Here is an 18,966-nt window from a genome sequence, read left to right as displayed (position 1 = left end):
TGAAGGCCAGGGTTATTTTGGATAGCTATGGAAGATTGTCCTTAAGAGTTACCCTCGTTTTTGCCCAAGCTCCCTGAGTAAGCTCTAGGATCCCCATGGCAGGGGAAGGGCAAGGTCAGCATTGGGCTGGGATGTTGCTGGACTCCTCCAGCTGGAGCAGCCACCAGACCTGAGCCAGCTTTCTGCTTAAGACACAGACAGCAGGTCTGGGCTCTTACCCAGTTTTGTGGCTGGTCCTGGTTGGATTCGGGTTTTTCAAACACAGTCATGTTATTTGGCAAAATATCACCTAGTCCTTGTTTAAGTTTGGTACCCAGTATATTAGAGAGTGCAATGTGTACATAAAGTATTATTTTTACCTATGAAGTGGTCAACAACATGAGCATGAGGGACCTGCATGGGACCTGATTTTCTGATATTGGACTCAGGCTGTTTTCTGGAAGTCAGGACACTTTAAAATGCTTCTGATCTGGCTCACCCAAGACCATAACATAAAACATTACTATTAATTTTCAAAAGTTTTTTCCATCTATTCCTATTTTACTCCAGGGTCCTTTTAGATTGTCTTTCTTAGCCATTACACCAGAGAAATTCCTTACTCAGTGCTTATCAGAAATCTACAATTTGATTTATATGCATGACAGTGTTTTCACACTTAAGAGTTGGACCCAAGGATCCTTGTGGATCCATTCCAACTCAGAATATTTTGTTAAATCTGTGTACTGAGGCGGTGGGAAAACAAACCTGGCCACTTTCTGGAAGTAATGAATTCCGTTCTCAAAAAGCATAGGAATTTGAAAGCAAGGTTTCCAAACAGTTTCATTTTAGAAGCTAAGGTTGACAGAATTCTGATGAGCAGAACAGGACCTTGGGACTGACTGGGCAGGTAGTAAGGAAGCAGATTCCTGAAGGAGAAAGAACCAAGCTGGTACATGTGTTTAAAGGTCTACAAAGCTGCCTTGTATTATTCAAGATTTAGTAGACAGCTATGGTGGTTCTTAAAGTACAAAAGTATATTTATGTGCCCCAAGAAGCTAAATCCAACCAAGTAAATATTGACACTACATCACTCTTTATTAGACATGGTCTTGTTGTAAAAGCTGTAATAAATTTTGGATGTCATCACAGAAAGTCTTGTAAAATCCACTCCAGCAATCATGAGTGGGATATGCTTCTGTGAGAAACCAGAGGTCTTAGGCAATCTTTTGTGGTTTCTGTTTTTCTGAAAATTTTCCTTTCTTATGCTACTCCGACCAGTAGTTGTTAAAAAACTAACCAGTGCAGCTTTTTTTTTTTTTTTTAGCAAAACTACAGCCATAGGGACGCTCCCAGCCAGCCATACCTATGCCTAATTCAGCAGAATGGGGCTGTGCTGGAGGCTGTAGGTGTCAGAGGTGCTGGATATGTCTGCAGTAAGGCACCTGAGATACCTTGGGCACTGGGAGCCCTTAGGAACAGTCGTTCTCTGCCTGATTTGCCTGGCTTCTTGTTGTGTTGGAGCGCTGACAGGTCACAGGATAGCGCAACACTTCAGTGGTGGTTTCCCCCGTGACTGACAGCAGTTCAGCTTTCAGTACTGCTGTTCCCTCGGCGGAGCTCATCACATGAAATTAGAATTGCTAAAGGGTTCAGAAATAGCTGGAAAGGGGTTGGTGCAATGGGCAAATGTAGACAAGCACACCATGTGGTCACACAAACCTCCTTTTGTCAGGAAACTAGACAGAGCTTGAACAATACAGCCAGAGGCTGTGTTTTGCTGCCATATTTTCCTTCCACATATTTCCACCTGGGTTTGCAGAGAAATCTTCTCAGTTTATTGTGTGGGATTTGGGATTTTTTGCTTTCCTGTCAGGCACACTGTGATCAGAGAGGTCCCAGCTTCTTAGCACTTCAATGATCTTAAGGGCTTTTCCAGAGGTGATTTAATTCTCCTTTATGCAGCACTAACATACAGAAGTTCCCTAATTTGTGAAGTGATGGGGGGACCTTAATGTCATTTGATTACTGAGCCTTCAGCATGCACTTTTGGGGCTATCCAGTAGATGGGTAAGACAGTAGGTGTTCAAGTTTCTTACTGCAGAAGACGTTTTTCCCTGTAAATGAAGACGAAAAATGCAGAATCAAGAGCCATTTCTGTGTTTTGATTGCAGAAGCTGGGAGTATGGTGTGGAATTATTTAAAAACCCACATCCCAGAAAGATACTAATCAGAAACGCAGAAAAAGTGAAAGAGTTTATACAGGGAGTAATTTAAAGAGATTCCATTCATTTTCATCTATGCTGTTCTCTAGACAACTGGGTTTTTTTAGAACCCAATGATTCATGTTTTGGTCTTGAGCAGCTTTGTAATGAATTCTTTCTCGTTTCCCAGCTTCCTTCTAAGAGCGACAAACTCGAGATGCAGTATTTCATTATAGCTTTTAACGGGCTAAGGACGTCTCTTCTCATTTTCATTTTCACACTGAACACATCTTTCTCCCCCCTGCATTGTCTGCGCTCTCAGCCCTGTTGATTCACAGTCTGATGGCTTTACTGTGGATGACTGTCACACCAGGTGTTGCTGTGATCGCCAGCATGGCAGTGCAGGAGCACCTACCTGGAATTACTTTCAGAGCCTCCTTCAATTTCCATTCAAGTCCTACTGACTTCAGTGGGAATTGTATGGGCCCCTGGGTACACAGATCTTATCCTAGTTTGATTTTTATGTTAATTCTTTATGATCTATACTAAAGCAGAACGAAAAAAGCAAGTCATAATCCATCAATATCATCATCACCATTTATTTTACAGTAGAATCTAGAGGTCCTAATTCTAAGATTAGGACTCCAGTGTGGTATACCCTGATACTGTGAGGCACTTCACAGTGAGGGAGAGAATAAAATCTGTGAAGCAGAGTCTGGATATCCAAGTCAGGCAAAGGCTGGAAGTTGCATCACACTTCAGCATCCGAATTGGGAATAACACTTGCCACTTCAGAGCCAAGCCAGTGCCGGGTCTTTTGAACCACAGTGTTTGTCAGCAGACCCATATGCCATCTAGAAAGAATCAGAGATTATACTGCTTTAAACTGAAAATCAACAACCTCACAAACCATCTTCTTTTCTCCATCTCTCTGCCTCTCTTGTTTTGTGTGTGTATTTTAAGGATAAGCGTGGCTTGTTTGTTTTTTTGTTCTTTCAATTTATCCCTTCAATCTTATCTAGAAAAAATTGTAGTCCTGCAGCTCTTTGTAGGTGCCAACATGTAGATTTAATGATAGATTTAGTATTCTGGTCTGCCTTTCCTGTTGACTTAGAGATGTGTGAGTAAACACATGCATATTATAAATCTATATGGGGCAGCAGTCATCTTGAAACACTAACCCAGAGAAAATAGGGAGGAAAAAATTAACACTTTGCATCCTATGCTATTTTTTAAGGCAAACCATAATTCAGCATGTATATCTTTTTTTCTTTAATCAACAGGCAAATGACTACTTTGACCCAATTGCATTTGCATTTGTCTCCATGCTGGTTTTGTATGACTAACTTGAATTCAGCAGCTCTGCTGCTTTTCCAGTGATTTCTGTTTCTGCTTTGTTACAGTGTTGATTAACGGGCAGGGCTGTGCAGAACACAGTGAATATTGCTGTAAACACTGTCCTAGCAATCACACTTGAGCCAAAATGCCCCATAAAACCTGGAGTGTATATTGGTTTGAATGAAGCAGTGTATAAAATGCAATGCCGATAAACACACATATACACACATGTTCTCAATACATGGAAGAATACTCTGACAGTTCCAGTTTAACCTCAGAAAGAGAGGGAATTGGTATTTTGAGCTACAGATCCTGTCCCTTCTTTGCCTGGATGTAACAGGTGATACAGGCTTCTCTCATGTGAATTTAGAATACCTGCTGACCACAGATGCTATCGTCAACTGCAATAAGGCAATAGGAAAGCTTCTTCTACTCTAATTTAATTTGGGAGATATAATTTAAAGCAGCATCAGAAGGTACAGAATCAACTATAAGCAACGTGAACTGACTTGGTAAATACCTCTGGAGGAAATGTTTAAATCTTAAATGATTGACCTGACGGTGGATGGTCAAATATATGTCTCCTTTGTTAAATGGTTTTTTACCTTGTTAACCTCAGCATGGCACTGAGCCCAAACCAATAAGCTCCTTGAAAGGCTGGGTTTATTAGCTCAGGCTCTTCGCTGTCCTAACATGATTACATGACTTCTAGTTCAGGGCTGGTGCACATCTGACCTATATAAGAGTTAGGTCAGGAAAAGGCAGTTAATGTCTCTTCATGGCCTTTAAAACTTCAGAAAGGATGAAGTTCCCATATGTTTTTGTTGACTAGATGAGAAGCACTTGGGCATTCACAAGTGCCAGACTTCTAGGCCCCTGCCTAGAAGGCATTTTGCACTGGGTAGGATGCATTAGCAGTTTTGGAAATCCTAGGAAGGTAGGGAGTTGATGGGAATACCAGCTTTTGGATTCCTCTCAGGCTCTCATTTGAGCTAAGTACTGAGCTCATCAACCCCGCTTGACCGAGATGTTCCAGCAAATCCCCACAGCTCCTGTGAACTTGGAGCTCTCCAGGGTTATAGATAAAGTATCAGTCTGGAAGATGCTGGTTTGAGATTTAGTTGCCTGGGTTCTGCCTGCATTTCCCTTGCTGCGTCTGAAGTTAGCATGCAAAAATCCAATGAAAAATTATGTGTTTTATAACTGCTTGCCCTGTTATTAATGGGCTGTGTTCTTGGTGTGAGTGCACAGGTCCCACCCATCAAGCAGGCTATCAACACAGAGAAATACCATGGGAGAAAGTTGGCTGGTAGTGAATGATCTGTGGCCCATTTTCAACCATTCATGCAAAACCAAAAAAGAAATGAATAGAAGATGCAGAAGATCCAGACTTCTGTAGGCGAGAAGTATGAATGACGTTCATTCATTGCCTCTTCCCTACATTATGCAATTCTTTATGGTTTTTAGCACTTCTTGTAAGTAGTTCAGAGCTGCACAAGGAGACTGTGAATGGAAGATGCTCACCTACATCAAAAAATCAGAGGATGCTCTGGTTTTGCTTTAAGAGTAAAAATTGCATTTCTGCGTCAAAATGGAGCAAAAAAAAATCCAAAATGTGCTGTCTAATCATGTGCAATCTGAAAATCCACAAATAACTAAGTCATCAAACCATCAAACAAATCCAGTGATACTCCAGCAAACAGATTAAAACGGGAACGTCCAATCGCAAATAGTCATTTATTGGTCTGTTATTGTAAACACAGCAAGAGAGATGTAGTGATCTAGATTTGTCTGCTACATCTCTGTAAACCTGGATTAATTTTCTTGTGACAACTGTGGAGTCACTAGAGATTAGCTGTGATGACAGTGAGAGGCAAATCTAGCCCAGTGTTTTGCTTTTCTGTGCAGCAAGTTCTTCCACAGGGAAAAAAAATTGGTTTTAAGCTTTCAAATGGCTCTACCACACTTACTACAAACACCTTCCTTCATGGGGTAAGAGCATGTGTTCAAGCACATGCCTGATTTTTATCACATGCTTAAATGCCACTTAAGTTTTTTTTCTGAATGTGGATGTCTTACACAAGTGTGACCTGAGGCAGCCTTGGAGTGACCAGAACTCAGATCCTTGTTCATCTGTTCATAATATATTCTGTGGTTTAGTGATTGAAGAAGCTGATTCACTGTGAGCTTGCTTTGAACTGGTTTTGGCGTGACATAGGATTTTGTTAGATGCTCTCATGAGATCTTTAAAAGAACAAATGGGATGGAAACTACCAAGCCTCTCTAAAGGTTTGTGTACTTGCTTTTCTTTAACTCCAACATTTCAGACCTCAGCTGCATCTGGCAAATTTAATATATTCTGCACTGGATATTTAAATTCCCTTTTGTCTAAGAGGCTTTCTTTCCTTTCAGAGATTGGGAAATAAAAGCAGAAATTTTGCTTGCTGTGTTTGAAGTCAGTGTGAGCTTATCTTCAGGAAGGACATGACTGATTCCCAGACATTTAGCAAAGTGGACATTGCCACCTACTTTATGTAATTGCACATACAGGACAAGCTTATTGAGTGTAGTGCAAGCCCAGGAATCCAGAACAATTCATAATCAAATCCAGATGAGTTAAAATTTTACGGTACAGTGCTACCAGTTCTTTAAGATTCTGCCCCTAGTCTTTTAGCCCAGGTTTTTTAGTAGCATTATAGAAAGTGCTTAGTTTTTCACTTAAACCCATAAAATGTTTTTAGGCCTTGTTGCTCAGGATAATACTTGAACAGAAGCCCAAAATGTTCAACAATAGGGAGATGTCTAAATTGCATTCTGAAAATATCATGATTCGGGAAAGAAGAAGTCAAAACCATTCCATGTTATTTCACATGAATTTTTTAATTCCTTGGACTTCTTGATCTCATTTGTTCTAGCTGCATGGGAGTTAGATAATGATGGTGCCCTGAAGCAGGGCTCTTTTTACCTCTACGGCCCCAAATATCTTGCAGGTAGGAGTTTAAAGAGAGCTAGTTAAGGACCTTTAATATTGCTTTTTGGTAAGTCTGAGAACATGGGGAAGTTCTAAAGGTCTAAGAGAATGTAGGTGTTTAGTTATTCAAAAGGGTAAGGGGGGAAAATCCAGATATTTATAGGCCTGCCAATCTGACATTGATTGAGGTAGAGCAGGACATTCAGTCCTGGACCTACTCAATAAAGAGATAAATGAGAACTAATGCTGAGCAATGTGGGCTGATGTAATAGATTCTGTCAACTAATTGAAATGTTATTTATGAAGCTACAAGTTTGCTTGATACGCTGTATGTAGATGTCAGTGAAGTATTTGGCATGCTGCGATATGAAACTATGATTAAGGGACAACAATCATGCAAAATTGACGTGGTACACAATTAGTGGAATAAAAACTGCCTTTCATGATGTAATTATAAGTGGATTTATTGTTGTTAGATGGACAGCACAGGGATCAGCCTTATGCTATTTATTTGTTTGTTTGCTTTACCGGTGGCCTACATGGGCACATACTTTCCTCATCCATCAAGTTCTCAACAGATATAAATGGGGAAGTAGGAAACAAGTGGTTCAAGGTTGCAACTGGGTACACTGGTGCTAGAGCAGGCCTTCTGATGTGACCAAATGTAAAGCCACAACCACAGAGCAAAGACAAGAAAGCAGAGGAGTGAGTGGGGAAAGGCCACTGGAAACAGTGGTGCCACAAAGAAAGCTGGAGTTTTAGTAGTTAGTGGGCTTGTGTGAGTCCTCTGCCAACACAAGGGACAAAGGGCCACCATTAACCTGGTATATTTAAGAATCAGGCTCTTGAGCAGGGCTAAGGATGTCAGATTACCTCCACCATTACCAGAGGTGGCTACTGTAGCTCCAAAAGTACTGAGAAGCAGGGGAGGAGAGGGCTGTGAGCTGCCAAGAGTGACAAACAAACACTGCCGTGAAAGCTTTGATGCCTTTGGCTTTGTCAAGGGAAAGGAAAGGACTGCATAGGTCATGATCAGTAAGTACCAGTGTGGGGAACACAAATGAGCAGCAGGGCTCTTTATGCTGACAGAGAAAGGTCTAATGAGATGCTAGGCTGGCAATTAAAGCTAGACAAACTCCGAGGGAAGTTTAGATGTGTGTTTGTAAATGAAGGCAATAGCACAACGAAGTAAGTCATTAAAAGTTATGTAGGATGCTGCATCACTTGAAATTTTGACACTTGGGTGTCTGGATTGCTCTGCTCAAATGAGGATGAATTTTAAACTCCAGGGCCTCTGTCACATGGGAGATTGCAACATATGCTTAGCAGACCCTTAATTCTAGGTACCATAAATTAGTTTACACATGAAATAGGCAGAGTTTAGCCTATTTTGTTCAGCAAGATTGCTGTGTTAAGCAGTCTGGAAAGGGATTGATTTCGTGGATATGTTTGCTCACTTCAGAATCCACACAATTGTTTGTCTCTAGCCTCTCCCATCTCACTGTGTGCATTTACATATGAAGGTAGGGGAAGCGAGGTGGGCTTTACTAGCAAGTGGGAAACCTCATGCATAACGCTCTGCTAATTGCTAATGCATTTAGAGATAGGCCACACCACACTGCCTTTCATCTTAAGACTTCTTTATCTTGCCTGGCACTGGATAACTTCAGTAGCTCCCTATCTCACCTGAGTCATGACAGGCCCCTTTGGGCTCCTCCCTGTCCTGCAGTACTTCTCTGACTCCCGGTGTATTTACTGGTCTACCCCCAGCTGGTGCTTGGAGGGAGTCCTGAAGAGGAGGAGGATCACCAGCTGTCTCTGGAGGATCTGTCCAGTATTCTTTTCCTCCTCATTTCTCCTGGTGTAAAGGGATGAGACCAAGGGGAGGATCTGCACCCAAAGAGCTCTGAAGTTGCAACCAGTATTGATCATGATTAAATATAATTTGGTTTTTATCTGTTACTACAGAGAGCCTCCCTGCATTTGATGTGGTGTGTGTGATGTGTTTGGGAGGCGAGAGAGAAGGTACCAGAGTAGGCTGGGGTTGCTTTGGCTTATACACATTGTCCACTAGATTCAGACAGAGAAGCATCTTCATATTTGTTATAATAGGGCCTTGATAAATAAATAACTTATTCTTTTGTACAGTGCCTGAAGTTTTCATCAAAAGAGGAGGAAGCCTGTTACATGAATCACAAGGCCAGTGCAGGACAAGTCTATGCTGTAATTCATTTAGACAAATGTTGAAGTGAATTGATGGACTCAGGTTTGTTTAGATTAGTGGCCTTTTGAAAAATGAGTTGTCCTGTGTGTACAATTTTTCAATCTGTTTACATCTAATTAGCTGTTCAGATTGGCTAAAATTAAGCGGTGTCACTTGTAATGTGTTCAGAGGTGAGGATATGATAAAATAGGCTCTTTTATAATCTCTCCAGAAAGTGGCTTGGAGCACTAGCATAGTGTGAAGTGAGGGTGTATGGAAGATCAGTCTGTAATGTGGAAGAAAATATAATCAAGCTGCAATCTCACAAATGTACTGAATTGTCTAATCATCTTTCTGGTACTGATTCAAAGCGGGAGCAAGTTTTTCCATCATCCTCTCTCACGACTCCTTTTTGGCAGATATGCCTGGCTGTTTGGGGCATGGTGTTGGGGTGGCTGCCCCTGCACACTGACATCTTTACCTGTTTCACTATTGATTCCTGCATGCTAGATATTCCTCCCTGGAGAGAAGTCATTTGAACAGCTTGAAATCTAAAAACTGATTGCTGCAATGTCAGGTTTCTAATTCTGCAGCTCAGCTGACAGCTCTGGAAAGTCCCTTTCAAAGGCAGAAAATACAACGCTCTTCAGCAGACTTTGTTCTGTCACCATGCGGCCCCAATTCTATTTTACTGCTCCAAAGCCTGCAGGCTTTCACATGTTTCTGACCAAAAATTCTGCTATTAATATGTAAGCTTCTCAGCAATTAAGCTGTGCTTGTTGCTGCATCAGTGCTTTTAGACCGTGACCAGCAAGCAGCACCCTCTGTATGGCAGAAGCAATTCGGTTCTCGTGCTTAGTCATGGATACATGTCTAAGGAGATTTTGGCACAGGTTTTCGCAAATATTTTTGAAAGTTTTTGTTAGTCTTTTCTTTTTTCCTTGGCATTTGCTAGTAATGTGCAGAGCAAATCCCAAGAAATACAGCATTTGAGCTGCAAAACTATGGGCTTTTCCGTGGTGAGTATGAGGTGCTGCCACTTGGCTCCTGCCTCCATCCAGGTCCTTGTGGCAGTGCTGTCCCCTCTCAGCTGGCCACTCGACCCTGTAGTACAGGACATCTTAGTGTGTTGAACCCCCTGCCTCATTTGTGCAAGGAGCTTCAGTGGGGCCATGGCCCACCTTCTTGGTGTCCTGTCTCTCTTCCTAGGACCTGGTGTGCCGGGATTGGTGGTGATGCACCTGTGTATCTGTGCTGGAAATGAAAGCTCAGCAAAGTGGCTCAGAACTTCAGTGGCAGGGTCCTGCCATTCACTCAAGTGTCACAGAAACAGCAGGAGGGGACCTTTAAAAGCTGGTGGGAGCATTACCCTGTGAAGCCTTTGCAGGCAGCACTGCAGAGCCATTTTTTAATTGACAATAGTACATAGGAACTGAAAAGTTTTGGGTTTAAGGCATTCATTCTTACTTGAAAACAGGCGTGAGCTGGTACTGGGCAGTATTCCAGAAGATTTTCTATGTTTTCTTTGTGCATATCCATCTACCCTCTACCTGAAGTTTAAGTACCTCCTTTCCATCTCAACTCCTGCGCTACAATTTATGAAGTAACTTTCTAGGCCGTTATAGTCAATTGCAAACAATTACAAACACAGAACACGAGAAGGTTCAAAGTTGATAAAAAAATGGGAAGAAACCTCTACACATAGTAGCCTGAAAATTCACCAAGCCTCTTCATCATATTTTCCTGCCTTCAGGGAAAGTGCTTCATTCTTAGTTCCTTTTCAACTTAGTTCATAGGAAGGAGAGATTTTGCTTTATCTTAAATGAGGAATTGAACAGCTGCTAGGGGCAGGGGAAATGGTGTCAGAAACAATCTTCCATTGTATTTCATTAGATGTATCAGAAGTCTTTATTGAAGAGATTATTAGTGTAACCTGTATAATTAGAAATATGCACCCCAGTTTGTTTTAGGTGAGGCATATAATCTGCATTTTCTCCCTTCCTGTAAAAGTGATGTGACTTCAGGATCAGAGCCTCATACGGTCATCTCTGCTGTTTCTGTGTTTAATGGCATTGTGCAGCTAACTGATGAAATGCTATTAATTTGAAGGGACATAGAAGAGAACATAAGATCCTCAAGAGACTCTGATCTGACAGCAGTGAACAGCATGGGAAGCTGTCAGATTGCACAAGTTACTAAAGTCAGGTTAAATTAGTGCCCCACTACTTATACAGTGGTAGTAGGTGCTAGCATGTATGATACAAGTGTCACTGTGTAAATCCCTGCAAATTCCAGTCTTAAATTAATGGCACAGAGAATTCATTTAGCCGTGTCACTTGTCAAATGGTAGTGTCTCAGAGTGGGACAGGCAATGAGAATTCTTTGCATTTCTTAGGACTTAGTGTCACTTCTGCTGTTTTTCATGAGGGGTTACACTGGTTCAGCTTGATGTCTCAGCTAGGCTTATAAGCATGCTGAAAGTTCTAGCAACTTTCATCTTCATTACCTCCCATGAGGGGGAAAAATGGTGATGAAGGTGTCATCACGTTGTGGAGATAAAAGTAAGCATACTGTCTGGGTCATGTGTGTACATAAAGAGGAGAAGGAGTAGGCATTTTAGAGCACCCTGGCCTGGTGACCCTTTGGGGCATGTGCTGGGTATGTCCAAGAGAGGTGTCAAAGGAACACAATGGAGCACAGAAGAAGTAATCAGTAGTGAGGAAGGGAAAGTTGTTCTGTTACCTCATCCCCCTGGGTATGATTGCGTTGTTATTGTCTGGAAAGACTTAGGGCCAGAGGATTTCATAAAAGACAGTAATCCTAAGGCTAAAGAACCTCTTTCTTTAAGGTAAGCAGTCACACAAGGCTGGTGTAATGTGGCCCTTAGCAGTAGCAGCCAGTTATGCCATCAACACCATCGAGATAAATAATGTTTACCAGAGGCAGCCATCAGATGATTTATCTAAACCTTAGACTGCTCCTGGCCAGATTACTTTTTGGTATGTTTTACATTGCACTGTCATTAAACAAGTACATTTAGAGTAATAATCCCCTCCTAGCTTGAGTTTCTTCAAAGTGCTCTGTTTGAAGGAAAGGCGAAATGTGTGTTTTTCAAGAGCTGCTGTTGTAACGGCCAATTCACTGTATAGTTTACAGGCATTGTAGAGGATTAGCTAGAGAGTGCTCCAGAGGTGCTCTTCCATTGTCATCCCACAGCTGACGATGTCAACTGAGGGAGAAGAATGTAGGTAAGAAATGCAAATAAGCCAGAGAGAAAATATTGCTTTCTCCTTTAGCTTGTCTTTCAAAAACAGAAGGTATAATTTCTGATCCTTTAAACCTACCCATGAATGAAAGCATGTCAGGGCACGCTCCAAAACATTTGCCTACCAGTGTCTCCTGTGTAGAAACTATTCTGAATATCAAAAGTTGTGCCTCTGCTCTTACACTCAGAATTGTAATTTTGTAAAAAAATTCAAGCTTTTAAGCCAACCACAGTATCCTTGTGAGAAAAAGAAGAGAAAGGTCAGTGAAGCTTGTCCTTGATAAGAAGCAATCCCAACTGATGTCCAGAAAACTGCAATGGTAAACTGAGCCTAGCTTATGTAGGACAAGCATGATCAAGCTTTTCACTCATTTCAGATGCTTCTTGACAATTGTTTTCAGCTAGATCTAGTCTTCAGCTAGACTTAATTGAGGTAGGTCTTGCTAATGAATTTGTAGGAGTTCACTGGCCCTGGAAGTTTTTGCTGTAATGCACTCAGTATATTATATTAAAAATGTATATCACAACTGAAGCAGTTTTGTATAACAAGCTTTAATGCAGCATCTGCTTATTTGTGCCTTGGGGATGTGAGACAACAGCAAACTGCTTACTGCTTGAGAAATCAGCACAGCACCACAGGCGTTGCTCTGGTGTTAGAAGTCAGGGCAGTGCCTTAATCTGGATGCAGATCAAATTGCTATGTTGATAATTAGAAGACAATAAGCCTGCATGAAATTGAACCAAGATGTATTGAAATCAGGTAGTAATTCTCCTTAATGCTGACTGGAAGTAAGCCATGTCAGAAGGTAACCAGAATGCATTATTGTTTGGCATTATAAAAAGGTCCATTTAAATAGCTGTCTCTCACCTACGGCTATTTAACCTTTTGTAGGTAGGAGCATTACAAGGGAGCCTAATACATATTTTGTGTGCATTATTCTGCATAAATGCATGCCCACAATTTTTATGTTTCTATGTGCATATTCATCATGAATCAGACTGGGGTCAATGTATTTCCAAATCATGTCACTGGAGATGGCCAGGAGCAGCTGTTTCCAAAAAAGGTGAAAGAAACTTCATCCTTGAGCTACCCTAGTGGGAAATGGATCACTGAAGCCTACCAATGAATGCTTGGCTGGTGCAACAAGATGAGAGTGTAAATGTGAACATGAATGGTCTCATATAAAAAATGTGTTTGTATGTGAGAGCCAGCTGTGAAGAAACCTAAATGCTGGGGTCTGGTGATATGATAATGAACTTCATAGTGATCCCTTTGCTGAAATGAAACCTATTTCACTGTATGCCCTCTTTTCCTTGGATTCTGAAAGCTGAACACGAGACCCTTCAGGATGTTGGGGACTTTTTCCTGTGCTGGCCCTTATCTTGTTTGCCTCTGTCTGCTCATTTCAGCTGTAACTTTTTTGTAAAAGATGCATGTTGTTTTAGGGAAGCACTGCTACTCTTGAAAACATTTTATTTCCCAGTATTTCGACTTGTCCATTTCCTCCCTGTGCTTTTTGTACACAATTTTCTGTGCTAATAGGACATCATTAGTTTTATTTATATTGAGTACTGTTACTAATTTTTAGGTGATTGACTGTGGTGCATTCCCATAACCTGACATAATTGGCTGCAGTTTGCTGTATTTTTTCATAATGCATCCTTCAAAACAGATGAACTTGTGCTTCTGTTGATCAGTAACTAAAAGGAAGAAGCTAAGGCATTGTTTGAAAGCTCAGAGATACAGTACATCTATGAACTCTCGCTTGGTCTGATCAGCAGCCTTATGGTGGGTTTAATTTGGAAATCATTATTTGGACAAAACTGGGGCAGAGCTGCATCTCAGCTGGTCCTGAATAACCTCGCAAACATCAGCCTCTCAGTGTCTGTGCAGCTCAGGCAGCAGATGCACTGTTTATTTACAGACAGATGTAACTGGAATCTCAGATCTGTGCCTAATTTTGCATTGCCATAGTGAACAGTTATAAAAATACTGTGTGGGCACCTTGCCACCACTCAGGCAGCAGGACAGGAGACACATCCTGTGGAGCTCAGCCAAGAAACTTACCATTGACTCCTCTCCTGTTCCCAGCTCTAGCGCACCACTTCAAGTGGTGGTGGCAATACAGAGCAGAATATTAAGAGGAAGTGTCATTTTTGCTTATGGTGTTAATTCAATTATCAAAACCATCAGCAGAAGTTCTTGCTGAAACTGGAGGCATTACTGGGCTGTCCACCTACCCAGATGCATAGGGAGGAGTTTTAATCCCCTTTATGCACTCCATGCCAGAGCAGTCTGGGTGCAGGCAAATAGACATGACCAGTGGCGTTGGCTGGAGATTTATAACTTCCAAGGCTGCAGCTGTAGGACTGAATCTGGTGGTGTAGCTCTGCCTGAAACCTAATAGCTAAATTAATCCATCTACCCAGCTACAGGGGTATGTAGGCACTTAATGCTTCCCCTAATCATGTAATTCTGCAAAAGGAAGTACAAGTGATCCAAAACTCTGATCCCTGAAGTCTGATGCCTCAGGAAATGCCTTTGTTTCTGAATTTATTCAAGCACTTATGGATCATTTGGTCAGGTGCTCACACAGCAAATGAATTCTTGAAAATACGTTAAATGCTTTTCATCCATAATGTCTTGAAAAAGTGTGGTGTAGCCACAGATATAATGGCTTGTGCTATTCCTCAAGGGGTTCAGGATTCAAAGAAGAGTTGAGCTTAGTGCCTTCTGCTTAAAGGCATTTAAATAGCTGATCCTTTTCTTGCTTTGTTCTTTTGGAAGCTCACTTTCTTTAAATCTAAGACATTTTATGGCTATTCCTTAGACCAGTACCAGAAGGAGAGAAGAGCTGTGTGTGTGTCAGTGTTTGTATATGTGTCACATAATATATGGACACGTAATAAGTAAGACCACATTATTTATATTTAAAAAAAAATCAAAATAATTTGTTCATTTATTTTTAAAGCCATGGAAAGCAGGATTGTTCTTTTTCCTTTTTTTTTGTTAAGGCCTGCAGCAGGCGCAGAGTCTGAAAACCCGCATTATTAAAATTGACAATCACAATAATGCTCTAAAATCCACAGGAAGAGGCTCTGATGATTGAAAAGCCAAGGAAATAATCAGTAGTCAAGGGCAGACAGGGTTCCTAAAGGGATTCCAGCTTGTAGAGAAGAAATAATACACCAGGAAGTAACAAATGGAATTAATTGGTTCTTCAAGTAGAACAGTTACAGGAGGAAGGAGGATTATACATATGTATTATTATTTAAATAATGTGAATGAATAGAGGATTCCAGACCTGCGGGTAGCACATAAACACTACTAAGAGACCCTGGGCTGCTGAAATAAATCTGCATTACAACTGGGCAAGGAAAAAGGAGAATAAAGTGCAGCAGCTCCACTTGAACTTATCTTGACTGATGACAAATTTGTTAAAATGTTAGATGTGCAGGTTTTAAAATCACATTTTTGAACACTGAAAAGTTCCGTTAGCTTTTCAGTTTTTTGTTTATTCGTGGGTCCTTGGTTGCTCTGAAATAAGCAGCTAAAGAGTTGGAATTCTGCAAGCCTGACATTTAAATGGCAGTTTCAGTTGTATGTAATTTTCTTCTGCAGTCCTTTTGGGAGTATTTTAGTGTCCTATTATGCAGTGACTGTACTACAAACTGAAGTTGTCTGTGTACAGTGGATTGCATGTCCTCTTCCATTTCATCCCTGGCTCTAGGTGGGAGTTCTGTGTGGGAAATTTATAAGAATTGAGAGATGTTGTTGTTTGTAGTTGGGCTGTGTGCTCTTTAAGCAAGAAAGTACTGGACAGACATCAAATACTGTTCTAATTGTGAAGTGGAAAATCTTCAGCAAATCTAAAGTCAGAAACTTGTCATAGCAGCTATACTATTTCCATTAGAGGAAATCCCTATAGCATCTTTGAAGTCGACTCCATGTGTTTCTCCTAAAAGGCATAAACTAACTTTTTGCTTTGCCCAGCTCTTATAATTAGCAAGGATAAAAATGTTCAGGATTTCAACAAGCCTTTCTGTGGGAGTGCAGATGTGACTCTTGGTGACTCAAACATTTCCCAGAACTTAAGTTACCCTCTATGTAATTATTCCAAAGAATTATCCTTCCAAAATTAGAAGGAAAAAAACCATGCAATTACAACTGTAATATTAACATACTTAATGTCTGCCTAATGTCTGAGCATCGAGTCAGAGGCTATATTTTCAAGCAATATACACACTGTAAGCAAAGTGAATTGGGCCACACAATGTCTTGAACAAAGATGCTAAATACATGAGCTCTGCATCATTTATGCCATGATTGGCCATGGAACTTGAAGAGAGACTGAGGAAAGTTACGTTTCATTCTAATTACTCTTTCTCTACCCTCTTTCTCCTTTACATATTGATCCAACTGTTTTGTAAAGCGCAGCAATCTCAGCTCAGCTCACTGTGGGCTGTCGAGGTCCTGCCCTGCCTTTTGCTGGCCTTGCGCTTTTCCCGGCCCCTCGCCGTGTGCTTTCTGTGCACCACCCTTCAGACAACACCTCCGTCCTCTGCTGACTGTTGCAGTGCAGTGGCTCAGCACAGGGCCAGGCATGGTCCTCCAAAAGTGCCTTGGGAAGGGACTGAGGAAGGGCAGCCCCCTGCTTACTCCAGAGGAGTGTCAGAGTTGCTGGAGAGGATAGGTGTGCCTGTGTGTGATGCCGCGTGGTTAGAGCAGTCTGCCAGTGTCATGCTTGTCAGTCCCACTGCTCTTTCCCTTATGGAGGAATTCACTTATTAATCAGAGTGAGTGTTGCACCCACTAGACCTGAACTGTCGTGGAAAATAGGGGAGCAGGAGACAGATCAGCACAGAGGTGTATGTATGAGCAGCAGCAGTGGAAGAAGAGATGCTGTTGAAAGCTCTGGAGATGCATTTTGCTTAAGGGGTTAGTTAAATAGAAACACCAGAGCCTTAGATAAACTCAGGTTGCCTAAAATGCACGTAATTTATGAGGGTTTTTTGTTGTTTTTTTTTAAATATAACATCTCGTTGGACTCCCTCTTTTTTTTTTTTCCCAGAAAACTTTGTTTTGTGCTTTAGTAGACGGTTTGATTCCACCTATTAAAAAAATGAGTTTTCAGATTTCTCAGCCTGATTAAATCCTGCTGGACTTTTGTTCACAAGGAGCTGTGAGAGCTGGAGTAAGTGGAAAGGAAAGCATATACGTGGTAGAAAATGTACCTTGCAGAACGGTGCAACATTTATATGACATGACATGCTCATGTGAATCAAATGTGCTATTTTTACAGCATGTATTAAATGTGAAATTGTGACTGGCGTTAGAGCAGTGCCAGAATTCCTGCCAATGTGCCATGTAATTTTATTTTAAGAATGAAAGGTCTTGAATGAGAACCCTGTGTTTCCAGCAAATTTATTCCATTTGTCTGGGGTCAGCTGTGTCCATAGGTCATTGCCCCCTTTGTGTTTGATTTCTTCCTTACACGACATTTGATTTCATCTCAGAATATGAGCATAGAAGCCTAGGTGGCTTCTGCAGCTGTAAAATCGTGTACAGTGCATGAGAATGTCCCCTCTGTATGTGGTGTGCTCCACATCTTCAGCCAACTTTGAGTGAAGTCACTGGAGCTGTGTTAGCATGCATAAGAAGGGGAAGAGCCGAATCCAAGAGGTGTAGTTGTTCGGTGCCACCCTTGGCTGTGAAATAATCCCTTCCAAAAGTGGGTTGGAACTTATGTCAAAACCAACGGTACTGTGTACAGTGCAGACCTGGGCCAGGGCTGCCTTAATGCAAAGATTAGTCTCAGAGCACGGAAAATAGTTTTTGGATGCCTGACTTGAGACATTGTGAAGGGACCTGTTTTGCCATAAAAATGTGAGGCTTCAGAGGAATCGGCTCCTTAAAGTCGTGTCATGCTGTGCCAAGGAAAATGCCTGTCTGTTTTTAAAACATAGGCATGGCTTCGATCCTCTTGCATCAAAATGAGGTGATTAATGCCAGGGACAGACTGACACTGGAGGAAAGGAGAGTCATGATGGCCATTAGACTCCTGAGGGCCCCCACCAGCTGCCACTGCATGCTGCAGCGGGGGCCAGGTCAGGCAGCAGAGGAGCAGCAATGAGTCACTGCCTTGGCTAATTGGGGTCTGTCAAGTTCAAGTACAAGACGGGATCACTGGGGATGGAAGGAGGCAATACACAGATGAGCTCAGCAAAAATAGAGTGAAGGGGTTTTAATATTTACCTCTGAAGTGTTTCTCATCTCTCATAATATTCACCTGAGTTCATATCCCTAAAATAAAATTTAAAAAAAAAAAGTCCCGCAAACATAACATGATTTCAAGAAATTATTTTATTGTAATTATAGCTAATCCAATTAAAGGTGATTTGTAATGACTACAAATTAATTACAGAAATACTGGATTTAATGAGTGGATTACTATTTGTTTTGATAAAAGAGAAAATGCAAATACCAGACTAGAGTATTTGTTTCACTTAGATCATGCTGAGCTCAATACTGCTGGATTTACAGCACCATTTGTTTCCACAGCTAGGGAGAGCATAGTCCCAGCTAAACAAATCGACACAAATATCAAACTCTTCTCCTTTCAAAGAGGGTATCTGTATGACAGGGGCAGACTTGCATGCTTTTCATATAATGGAAATCAGATGCGATGTCTGAGGTCAGAACTTGGTGTGATGAGTTGGGAAATACAGAAGTATCTCTTTTTCTCCTTTATATTTTTTTTTAAGTTTTTATCTAATTTTCAGTAGAAGCTTGCTAGCTTGTACACAGGCTGCTGCTTGACAAGATGCTCCCACGTACATGCAAGATACCACATGCCTGCTCTCCCATCCAGCAGCAAGCTGAATCTTTGCTGGCTTGGCTCATCCTCTTTTGGGCTGATCCTGCAGCTGGGAGGATACACGGAGGAATAAAGAAGTGTGGGTATGTGGCCAGGCCAGGCAGCTGACAGCCCAGCAAACCCAAGGTGGG

General features: G+C 41.5%; 1 protein-coding gene across 1 annotated transcript in view; it reads left to right on the top strand.

The window, feature by feature from the left end:
* Positions 1 to 18,966, top strand: part of TMEFF2 (transmembrane protein with EGF like and two follistatin like domains 2) — a 128,162-nt gene that overhangs the window by 11,635 nt on the left and 97,561 nt on the right. The window lies entirely within an intron of this gene.

The sequence above is a fragment of the Pseudopipra pipra genome, chromosome 7, assembly GCF_036250125.1.
Source record: "Pseudopipra pipra isolate bDixPip1 chromosome 7, bDixPip1.hap1, whole genome shotgun sequence".
Classification (NCBI taxonomy): Eukaryota; Metazoa; Chordata; class Aves; order Passeriformes; family Pipridae; genus Pseudopipra; species Pseudopipra pipra.
This window is presented reverse-complemented; position numbering and strand designations above follow the sequence as displayed.